Source organism: Aedes aegypti, unplaced genomic scaffold (assembly GCF_002204515.2).
Source record: "Aedes aegypti strain LVP_AGWG unplaced genomic scaffold, AaegL5.0 Primary Assembly AGWG_AaegL5_hic_scaff_571_PBJ_arrow, whole genome shotgun sequence".
Classification (NCBI taxonomy): domain Eukaryota; kingdom Metazoa; phylum Arthropoda; class Insecta; order Diptera; family Culicidae; genus Aedes; species Aedes aegypti.
The window spans coordinates 35,525-47,353 of NW_018736249.1; the positions used below are offsets into that span (position 1 = coordinate 35,525).

Consider the following 11,829-nt stretch of genomic DNA (forward strand, 5'->3'; position numbering starts at 1 on the left):
GTTCGCCATGTGGCGTGTGTACTTTCGGAGAAGGCACTAGTCTCAACGGTGTCTGATGTAAGAATCTCTCGTATATTTCATTTCAAATGGTTTTTATAAAGTTACATAGTTTAGTTTGCTTCACCTATACATAGAAGTTTGCTTATATCTAGAATTTGTCAGAGAAGTTTGGAGCTTACATGGAACGAAGGAAAAGGTTTTGAAAACATGTACTAGGCGATGTTTTAACAACTCGCCGCTTCGGATTTCAATTGGTCATAAACATTAAACGTTGCGTCGTCTGTTACGCACATGGTGCGGAAGAGACATAGACGTAATGGTAATGTTTGTAAATTGAGTAAGGGTGAAAAGACACATTCAGCATTGTTCTACTTTTACCAGATGTGGGTCGAAGCAGAAGAATGTCAAGTGTGTTCTGTAATTTATTGTTTTGCTAGAAAGTAGGTTTCGTATTCTTGGCAAAGCAAAGAGTGCTTGCCCTGGAGGATTCATGTGTTGATATATTGATAGCAGAATGGGTAAATGAAGATGCAGAGATGCCACAGCCCCTTCTTTGTTTTAAAGGACACATATTTTTCGCTATTCAACCAACTTTTTTGTTTTGCACATATGCTACGAACATATACAACTTAGATATATGCAAGAATTATTGAAATCTATCCATAATTTTAAGAGCTACAAATCCTCAAAGTTGAACAATGTGGAAATAATGTCAAAAGAATGGATGTATTTTAATATGTTTTCCCTTTGATGCGGACTGGAAATGCTCAAAACTCTACTGCACATAAACCCCTACAATGAAATAATGAAAACACACATTGCTCTACATTTTAGGACCGCGTTCTGGCGATTACCAATCAAATTATGGACGAGCTTCTGGGTGACGATCGGGCGCCGCGAGCTTTCCGCGCCAAATTTCCAGAGGAGGTTCTACAGGAAAGTTTGGCTGGACAGTTATGGTTTGGTGCAGAATGTCTCGCGGCCGGATCATCTATCATGAATCGTGAAGTGGAGAGTGGGGTAATGCGACCACTAGCAAAAGCCGTTACGAAAAGTTTGGACAATGTTCGAAACTTGCTGCGAGAGCAATGCCTTCGGAACAACACACCCAACAGTTTGACACTGCGGTTGGATATAAACGATGCCGCGACGGAACAGTTGTATGAAAGTTTGAAAATCTTCGATCGCTTGTTTGCGGAATTTGAATTGCTATACGTCAGTGCAATGGTACAAGTCAAATCGAAGCAGGAGTACGAGATGCAGGAGCTCATATGTGTGCTTTTTTCCGAAACATTGCAACGGGCTCTTAAAATTGGACTTCTTGAACAGGAACAGGTGGATTCGTATGACCCGGCGTTGATGTTTTCCATTCCACGGTTAGCAATCGTCGCCGGGTTAGTTATATTCAAGGACGGACCCCTAAACATGGATCAACCAGCAGATAACATTTCAGAAATGTTTCGACCATTTCGAAAGCTATTGATCAAAATGCGAGATCTTCTTCGGACGCTGACCAAGCATGAGCTCTATCAGTTGGAAAAGCTGTTGTGCACCAACGAGGAAATTAGTCTGAAGGAAGAATTAATCTGTGATGCAAACGAAAATGATAGCAGCGATGTCTTGCCACAGGAAGACCACGTTGTTATCGTTACAACCAATGTTAATACTAGTAATAATAGTGATAATAGTGATAGCCGTGTAGACGATTCTCCAAACGATGAACTGCGGCATGAATCGGAAACTCGGGACAATCGGAACAGTAGTTTTTTATAGTAACCGTATTATAGATAGTAATCGATTACATGCGGACGTGGAGGATGATGTATCCGAAAATGACGACGATGATGATCCTAGTAATGTATTGAAAGACAGTCTAGTGACGACAGATTGTGCATCAGGATATTTGATTCCAAATACAAACTTCGGTAACCTACTGCAGACGAATGAAGCGCCCTTAACCGATAGTTTTATCGCAACGGACGAAGAGCTGAAGCTGGGAACCTCTTCAAATGCTCGGATAGAACAGATATTGTCAGAGACTAACCAGAAACTTGCGGATTCTGGACTTGGCACTGCCAACCCAAGCGTAGATAACTCTCCAGAATTAGATACGGAACGGCCGATTACAAGTCGTAGTGCATGCGAATCTTCAGAAGAAGGAGAAATAGACGAATATGATAACGAGGAAGATGACGAGGATAGTGATAACAATCTATCGAATCAACAATTAATGGACCCTGGTTCCAGTGCTGGCACATCACAATCTGCTGGAAAGCCATATCGTACTCACAAACAGCAGCACCATCACCGACATCGTCGATCTAGTGGAAGTATTATGTCGGCTACATCGAGCCGAAAATATAACTCAAAACATCATAAGGCGAGTGCATCTGCTTCAGTCATCGTACCTAGTAATCAAGGCACCTCATCTAAGACATACTCCAACTGTGATACATCACCGTCGTCTGGCAATCAAAGTGAATGCAGCAGTACTAGTAGCACAACCGGTGAATCCTCACAGGACGTGGCCATGGCCATTAGAGCAGCCGGAAGGATTAAATTCAAGTAAGTGATTTTTGCAGTGTTTTATTTTAACCCATTAGGGGCATTAGGGCCATTTTTGAGGTCACACATGGAAGGCTAAGTGGGGCCCAGATAGCCGTAGCGGTAAACGCGCAGCTATTCAGCAAGACCATGCTGAGGGTCGTAGGTTCGAATCCCACCGGTCGAGGATCTTTTCGGGTTGGAAATGTTCTCGACTTCCCAGGGCATAGAGTATCATCGTACCTGCCACACGATATACGCATGCAAAAATGGTCATTGGCATAGTAAGCTCTCAGTTAATAACTGTGGAAGTGCTCATAAGAACACTAAGCTGAGAAGCAGGCTCTGTTCCAGTGGGAACGTAACGCCAGAGAGAGAGAGAGAGATGGAAGGCTAAATAGTCTGATCTAATATGTCCTTTTGCGTTTAGGAATAATTTTGCTTTGATTGTAATAGTAGTTTACGCAACAAGTTGTATAATGATGATTTTGACACAACGAGTCTTCATTTATGCAAAGAGGCTTGCCGAGTTGGATAATTACGACGAGTGCTGTAAAAATCGAGTTTTGCAACGAGTTACGTATACAATGTTTTCCTTACCACTTGAGGGTATCAGAGATCATATCAAGATGAATTCACTATTATTGTGTCAAAATACAAGTTTGTTGGCATTTTTTACATCTGTGTACTAGATTGCAACCCTTTCAAGCGTCCTGATGTGTTAACTCGGGTAGAGGAGAATAGCAAAAGAATAACAAAATTTCCTATTAAAATAGAATGTTTGAATAGCAAAATTTGTTCTTTGTTTGTTTGAAATAAGAGATAAAATAACAAAAATAATAACTAAGTTTGTATGGCATAAAAACTAAATAATAACATATTTTGCCATTGTAATAACAAAATAATAGCAAAAATATAGGCAACCGTGAATAACAAAATATGTTATTATTTAGATATTGATAACAAAATAATAACTTAATAAGCTATTAAAAAGTAGATCAAAATAATGGTGATTTTAGTTCTTTGACTTCAATATCTTAATTTAGCATGATTGAAAAATAAAATTTTTGCTTCCCTGCTAAAAACGTTTGCTTTTTGAATCTTCAATGAATATCAAACGAATAGTAAAATGAGCTATTATGGCAAAATATGATGTTGGTTTGTTCTCATGAATTATTTAAAAAAAAATGTTTTAAAATATCAAAATAATAACATAATTTACTGTTTACTGGCGATGTTTGTTATTCTTTAGATATTTAATGTTTTTTAGTATTTTTGCACAAATAACAAATTTTACCATGATAGTATATTTTGTTATTGGTTAGTTATTACATGACTTTCAAGTATAACATTCCAATGACAAATTTTGCTATGATTGTATGTTTTGCTATTGATGAGATATTTATGTCATATATTAATAACATAATAATGGTTAAACTAGATATGATTGCAAAATTTGTTCTTATTCTACCATTATTTTGTTATTCACCTCTACCCGGGAAAGTGGTAACAAACTGGCATCTTGTCACCTTTATTCACTGAAGAGAGGATTGACGAAGTGAAATCGATAATGTTACTTACTCCCTTATTCTAGCATACGCTTGAAATGTTGTTTTAACAATATTCACGTAGTAATGTTGATTTTTTAGTTTGAAATTTGTGTTCGTCATATAAATTTATTGTTGTTCATTAGAATTCGAAATAATTGAAAAACATTGATAAAAATGTCACAAACAAAGGGTGCACATTAGACTGATGCAAATTTTGATGTTTTTGCTCCCAAAGGCAATTATGATTAAAATCATTGTCCCGGTGTCAACTATGATTCAATCATTCTCCTAAAATTTGAAGTGATTTAGAAGAAATTTGATTGTACATACGTTATTTGAAGTTTCTATGCAATTTACTATGGAAAAGACAACCCTTTTGTGTTCAGTCCTCTAACTGCTTGTCATAACAATCTATGGAAAAGAGAACAAACTCTTCTCATGTGAAATTTTCCCAGCTTCAACTTTGACGAAGGGCAAATTTTGATGGGGCGTAAGGATAATTTGTTATTATTAGCATAGCATAGACTGACTGTACATGTCAATGCCTGCTACTCCGTGATTAATCGGAACTGGTAAGAATTGCACTACGATCCAAATGAATAAGAGATGAGAGTTTCCGCTTATTCTCGAAGTGCAATTTTAGCAGATCTAATATCATTGATCAATAACGGCGCCGGCCAACTCCTTACCGTCAGTTGGGATGGGGAAGGAATGTTAGGGTGTAATGATTGTTGCTTCTAGAGACCGAGAATACCTCTGCATCTCAACAAAAAACCACGGGAAGGATGTTTTAATTGTGAGGGAGGAAAAGATCTGGGAGTCACCATTTATCAGTGATACGATCCATGAAACTTAAAGCTAGTTTTGCATTTTGTCTCGAGAAATGTTTGGTAGAAGGTTTAAAAAATACGTCAACATCCGTTAAGTCGAACCATTCAAAAGATGTTTTTAGTTACGGCGACAAAAGAAAAAATATTTGTATATATTTTAAATGAAACATGAATGATGCCGACACTTGTAGTGACGAACCATACATAGTTTGTTTGAAAATTACATAAAATTAACGCTGTCGCGAAAAAATGCGTCATTATAAGCATGAAACGAGCTCACCAGTTGGTAATCCATCCTCGACTGAACACGGATATCTTTTCGCACTCACACAACGCGAATCGTAAAACTTCTCGGCGTCCCGAAAACGAATCGTCTTGCTTTGGCTTTCCGAAGCACCGCCCAGCAAACGAGCGAATCGAAAAACAAAAAACGAACTCCCGGCGTCCCGAAAACGAACCGTCTTGCTTGGGCTCTCCGAAGCACTCCGTTAGGATAATTTGTTATTATTGCTAACAAAGTCTAAACAATGCTGAGATCATCAATCAATTACTTTCAGAGCAACACTGCTTTTTTTGCTGTAGAACATAATAGCCTGGATTACTTTGATCTATCCTCTTCGCCAGGGGCTCCAATGTTGCCTGTCGAACAGTTGGTGAAGCATGCTGCATGTAAACCCACTTTATGATGATGAATAACAATTCATCCTGACGTCCAATCGAAATGTGGTCTTCGACAAAGTTGTTGAAAGATTTAACACGAGAAGAATTTGTTCACTTTTTCATAAAATATTATAACGAAGAGATTGAGGGCTGAACACAAAAGGTTGACGTTTGCCATACTAATCTCCATATAAACTTCAAATTTCTTCCGAATTATTCAAAATTTTGGGAGGATGCTATTTATCATAATAAAAATCGTTTAAACAGGGGTGCCAACATTTCGAAATTTGCATCACTTTAATGTACCTTGCTATTTAAAAAAGGAAGCCACATGCTGTACATGTCGTGTAGGGGAACTGGGGGTAAAATGAACACCCTAAGCAATTTTCATGTTTTCTTGCTTATGAAGCTGTCAGATTCTTTTTCAATTGCTTAGAATCGAAGAAGGATGTTTATGCAATGTAAATTTCATTTTCATTTTCATTTTGCAGCGTTTGGTGGGGCAATGAGAGCGCAAGTCAGTCCAAAGCCGGGGTAAGGGATAGGTAATGGCCGTAATAGTCTATGCGGACCACTTGAACACCATCGAAAGGATAAGAAGGGTTGGGGTAGGGTATAGGGAATGGAGAAGACTTGACACAGTAATGCGATTAATGCTGCAAAATGTAAATGTGCTGAAAGCAATTTAATTTGAGTTTTGAAGTTTGATTTGACTTATTAAAATTCCAAATAGATCGGCCATTGTACAAGTAAGAAAGAATATGCTGATCGCTTTCTAGAAATTTTATAAACAACAAAATAATAACAATATGAGAGTGATGCTAAGGGCTGCTGATGGCACAATGCGACGCTTTAGGAGATTTTGATACTGAATGAACATTACTATACAGAGCGCAACTTAATCGATGGTGATAACTTTACAAACTTTATCTGTTTTTTTTGCTGATTTATATAAAAAATATTTAAAAAATATTTGATATTAGTTCATTTGTTTGTGTGATCTAGGTGTTAATAATGGAAAAATTTTACATACCCTTGATGAAATACTTCCCTGACCAGAAATATTATATTTTGAGCGCCCTTTTCGAAGCTATTCTATCCAGGTATCCATGTACTGCTTTCAATCCTGAAATTATTCTTATTGTGCATGCTCATGCATTATATTAGTGATGCTCATAATCATGCAACAGATAAGAAGGAGAGAAAAAGAGAATATAGGAACAGTGATTAGTAATGAGTTAATTATGTAGTTTTGTTAGAATTATAAACAATTAAACAGCAGTAATGAATAACTTATAAAATTACTTTGCAGCATAGCTGAGCCTTTCGGAACGTAAGACCGATGTATAAAAATAATTTGTTTCGAAATTGTCCGCGTGGTCTTCTAGTGCCCCTATTAGATCAGAATCAGTCATAGACATACATATCGAATGCTCGCCATGACCCTATGACCAACATTTGTATATGTATAGACTTAGCTGATGTGGCTTTTCTAACAGGTAGTTCTTTCACTCATTGATTGTCTTCAAAACCTTGTCAAGTATAGAAAATTGATTTTATTTCATTTATTACTACATTAAAGCTACATTGTACTTATTAAGTATTAGGTATTATTTTATGTTTTTATCACTATTGATATTATCAAGGCCAGAATTCCCAGTGAGTGAAGAATTTTATAGTACTAGAACACCATAGAAGATCGCTTAACATTACCTAATCATGGAACGGCTTTTTGCTCTATTATTTTAGGTAGATGCTATTGATCTCCCTTTGCTCCTATCCGCAACCCGGTGCACGCGCCCTGTTGGTTTTCGAAAACCTCGTAGAAGATTACAAACCGTCAATGGCATTCCCAATTACTACCCCACATTGCACATTCAAGGGTCTGATTGTGCTCCTAACCCACCCTCAGTCTGTAATCTTCTCGCCAGTTTGAAATTATATTTTCCCGAAGTGAAAGTAATTTTGATGAGTGATAGCGTAGTGCAGCCCAACTGCATAGTACAGTAGTTTAACCAGAATCTTTAGGTCAGAAGATAAAATCTAAATTTTGTAATAAAAAGGTTGCCATTGCTTTGAAATTTACCCAACATCTAATCAAAACTACTAACAACAGCGATCAATTATCAAAATTCATCGCTCCCTGGAAAATATAATCCCAAGCCCAGGGAAAGAGATAACAAGGATGTTTATGCAATGTAAATAGTTGAAAACTTGTGATGGAATTAGAATTTTATCAACATTATTATAATTTTGAAAATTTCTTTCCACAGAGTCAATGTTCCAAACATGTGGGTAAAATGAACATGTAACGGGGGTAATATGAACATATACTTGGGGGTAAAATGAACATACAATGGGGGTAATATGAACATATACTGGGGGTTAAATGAACATGTAGTGGGGGTAAAATGAACACCTTTGAAATCGAACGGGTTGCGGCATGATGTTCGGCATCTGGTGCATGTTCAATGCATATCTCATGGACAATCCGGAATCGATGGAACGTTTAGCCGCGACCATTTGGATGGCTGTCCATGTATGTCTTTGTATTTTCTCCGGAAAACTCTCGCCATCTGAAATAAAATCTAGTAGTATTCACCCTGCAATGGTGTTCATATTACCCCCATCTTGAGTGGTTCATTTTACCCCCAAAGAATCAACATCTTCAAATAATTTGTTCTACGAAATTAGAACATAATAATACTTTCAATTTCCGTCTACTTATCATAAATACTTTAAAGATATGATGTGCTACGCAGTTAAATAGATGTTTGATGGTTTTAGTCATAAAAACCTTAAATTCCAGGAGTGAAAATTTACATCACATGAGAAAACGGAGAGGCGTACTTTGTTTTTGTTTACTTTTCCAGCTTGTGACAGTTCTAGATCGCGCTAGAGTTGTCGAAATAGTTCCTTAGTCTGAGGATTCAGGATGGTGCAATGTTTTGCATAGATATATATCAGGTATCAGAAGGCCGGCTCCAAAGGCACGTTCCCCACCAGTTGGGAGATTTGTGCCATATTTGAGCCTATTTCATCATCTACCCGATGGGAGAGGAAAGGGAAGGGACACTGCAAACGCATGAGCGTAAAGAGAGCCTATAGCTCATTACCACAGCGGGTTAAGAATAACAGAATGTCCTGAAGATTCAGGCTTCTGAATTCAGTTTCACTTAATAAGTGTTTACCAAGTAATTGGAATCGCATTTGCGAAAAAACTGGACAGTTGCATATCAGGTGATACGAAGATCCATAATCGGAGTCACAACTATCACACACAAATGAGTCAGCACGCTGAATATTTGCCATGTGATAGTTGAGTCGGCAGTGGCCTGTCAACGCTCTGACCAAGAGACTGCAATTCTGCTTTGACAGATTTGTTAAATACTTCGCCACCCTTGGAGATGGCTCAGTAATGTACAATTTTGTTTGACGACATGACTCCAAACTATTCCAATATTGCTTGTGCTGAGTTGCCGCCCAAGCACTTCGAAATTGGAATAGCCGGCTTAGGGCCAATGAAGTCATGCGATGCTCCATCGCGAGCTAACTCATCAGCCAATTCATTTCCAGCGATGGAAGAATGGCCAGGTACCCATACAAGGTTTACAGAGTTGACTGAATTCAGTTCCTCAATTTGAGTTCGAAATGCGATAACAAGCTTCGACCTTGAGTTGGCCGAAGCGAGAGCTTTTATAGCAGCTTGACTATCTGAACAGAAGTATATGACTTTACCCATTACGCGCTGTTGAAGTGCTGATTGCACTCCACACATAAGAGCAAATATTTCCGCCTGAAAAAACGGTGCAGTTTCTACCAAGTGAGTAAAACTGATTCAGCCTTAGCTCACGAGAATATACTCCTGCACCAGCTCTACCTTCAAGAAGGGAGCCATCAGTGTAACATACTATATTGTTTGATATACTTCTTTCCAAATAGCCAGACGTCCACTCTTCCCGTGAAGGGAATTGTGTGGTAAATGTCCTGTAAGGAAAGTGGCAAGCAATTGTGAGATCACTTGGAGCAAGGACAATTTTGTCCCAATTCACCAAAAGTGGAAACAACGAAGTGTGTGTAGGGTTGTCCAACATTTCGCGGTAAACCATTCCGCGGTCAACCATTTCGCGGTGTACCATTTCGCGGTTTGTATCATTTTGCGGTTTACCGTCTTGCAGTTAGTACCATTTCGCGGTATGTCGTTTCGCGGTCCATACCATTTCGCGGTGTGGTTTTTCCTACGAGTTGCACTGAAAATTGTTGGCATTATCACTTATAATATTTTCATCGGTGATTTACCCTTCTTTTGAACACAGGCAGCCCCTCAAATTGCTCTGTTAGGATAGATGAAACTTCTCGGTCCAAACCGCGAAACAGTACATCGCGAAATGGTACTGACCGCGAATTGACATGCCGCCAAATGGTACTAACTGCGAAATGTCGTACCGCGAAATGACAAACCGCGAAATGGTATACCGCGAAGTGGATTACCGCAAAATGTTATACAATCGTGTGTAGATCTACGATTCACTGGATTTTTCTCCAGTAGATCCAGTGAGCGCAGTTCTGCTAGTATAAATTACCTACGTAAGTGTTTAAAGTTTTCAATTAAATATTTGTTCTATAAGTGAACATGTGAGCCACAATTCGATTCGGTATTTGTGTTTTACGCACTTAAACAGGAAAGCTTACTATGATGTCTTCATGACATCAATGAACCTTATCCCATATATACTGTTTCCGCGATTCCAATTAGCGTCCCTCATGGAAGGATAGGTGCGTAAGTGTAATTGGGAGGCTCAATTTTTTTGTTCAATTAGCCTTAATCATGCGGTTTTAGGGCCGGGCCCTTTTTTCCCATAGTAGTTCCAGGCTTCATTGATTTTTGACGAAATGGAGATAAATACTATGCAATAGTTACTCAAATATGATTCCACACTAAGCAGATTAATATAAAATTCAACTCGCCGTTTTAATATTAAAACTATTGATAAACAATCAATTTACTTTTGAAAACAACTTTTTTTGTCGAAAAATTTAGCCCATATGCTACTTTGTTTGTTCAAGTACTTTTTTTAAACTTTTGAGAATATGCTTCTGTTCTTTGCTAGACAGCCTCTTATTCAATATCGATTAATTTTCTATGTAAAGTTTTTAACGTTTGCTATCTTTTTTCCAGAACTACTGAAAACCTTCTGCATAGACTCTTTGTCTGTATAGCAGGAGTCGCCGATCAATTACAAACCAATTTTGCTGCCGACCTACGCCAAATGCTAAAAAGTGTGTTCATTATAAATTCATCACCTCCGGAACCGGAAGAGCCACCAGAGTTAGCACCGACGTCAAGTGATAAACCAAAGGAACCAGACCCAACGGATTTGTTTGAATTTCGTGCTAGCGAACAGGATGTAATAACTCCCGGTCAAAACAGTGGAGGGTCGAGTCAAAGCATTTATTCAGCAGAGGAAGTAAATCCAGAAGATCCGCATGACTCTGTTTTTGGATCTCCGGGCACTTCTCCCATACGAGCTTCTTCTGCTCCGCGCACTATGATGACTACTGCAGAGAGTGGAGGTGTGACAGTTAATGTTTCTGTTTCGGTTGTTACCGGTGGTGGCTCTAGCTCCAGTAGGAATGTCCAAGAACGAAGTGTTAGTTTAAGTGAAACGTCGATTGTGGTCGAAAACAATGGTGGAGCCACAGATTCCAATTTACGTGATAGCCACCGAAGACACAGTGCAATTGGGTCCAAAGGCGAGTACGGACGAAGTCGATCTAGTCCGAACAGTCCAGTGAATGGAACATCTGCTGAAGAACGCCGCATGCCGGAGGCACCTCCCCGTTGGATTCCAGATGGAGATGCGCCACGTTGCATGGCGTGTGCCTCTTCATTTACACCATTCAGGAGGCGACATCACTGTCGGAATTGTGGTGGGGTTTTCTGTGGCGTATGCTCGAGCGCCTCTGCACCACTTCCCAAATACGGATTGACTAAGGCGGTGCGGGTTTGTCGAGATTGTTATGTTCGTGAAGTGGGGACCTAGAGATTAGCAGCGCTGAAAAAACTCAATTCTTTTTAGTTAACTATTGTTGAATTTTTCACGTGACGAGTTCTTTTCTTACTGTGAGGTATTTGTTTTTACTAAAATGTAACATGTCTGTTTTATTTGTATTTTACAAAACATAAGACGAAGTAAAATTATCAAATCATGTTTTTACTGAAATTTACGCATCTCTTTTCAAAG

General features: G+C 38.6%; 1 pseudogene; it reads left to right on the forward strand.

The window, feature by feature from the left end:
* LOC110681212 overlaps window positions 1-11,628 on the forward strand; it is a 32,986-nt pseudogene extending 21,358 nt beyond the window's left edge.
* The last annotated feature ends 201 nt before the right edge of the window (window positions 11,629-11,829 follow it).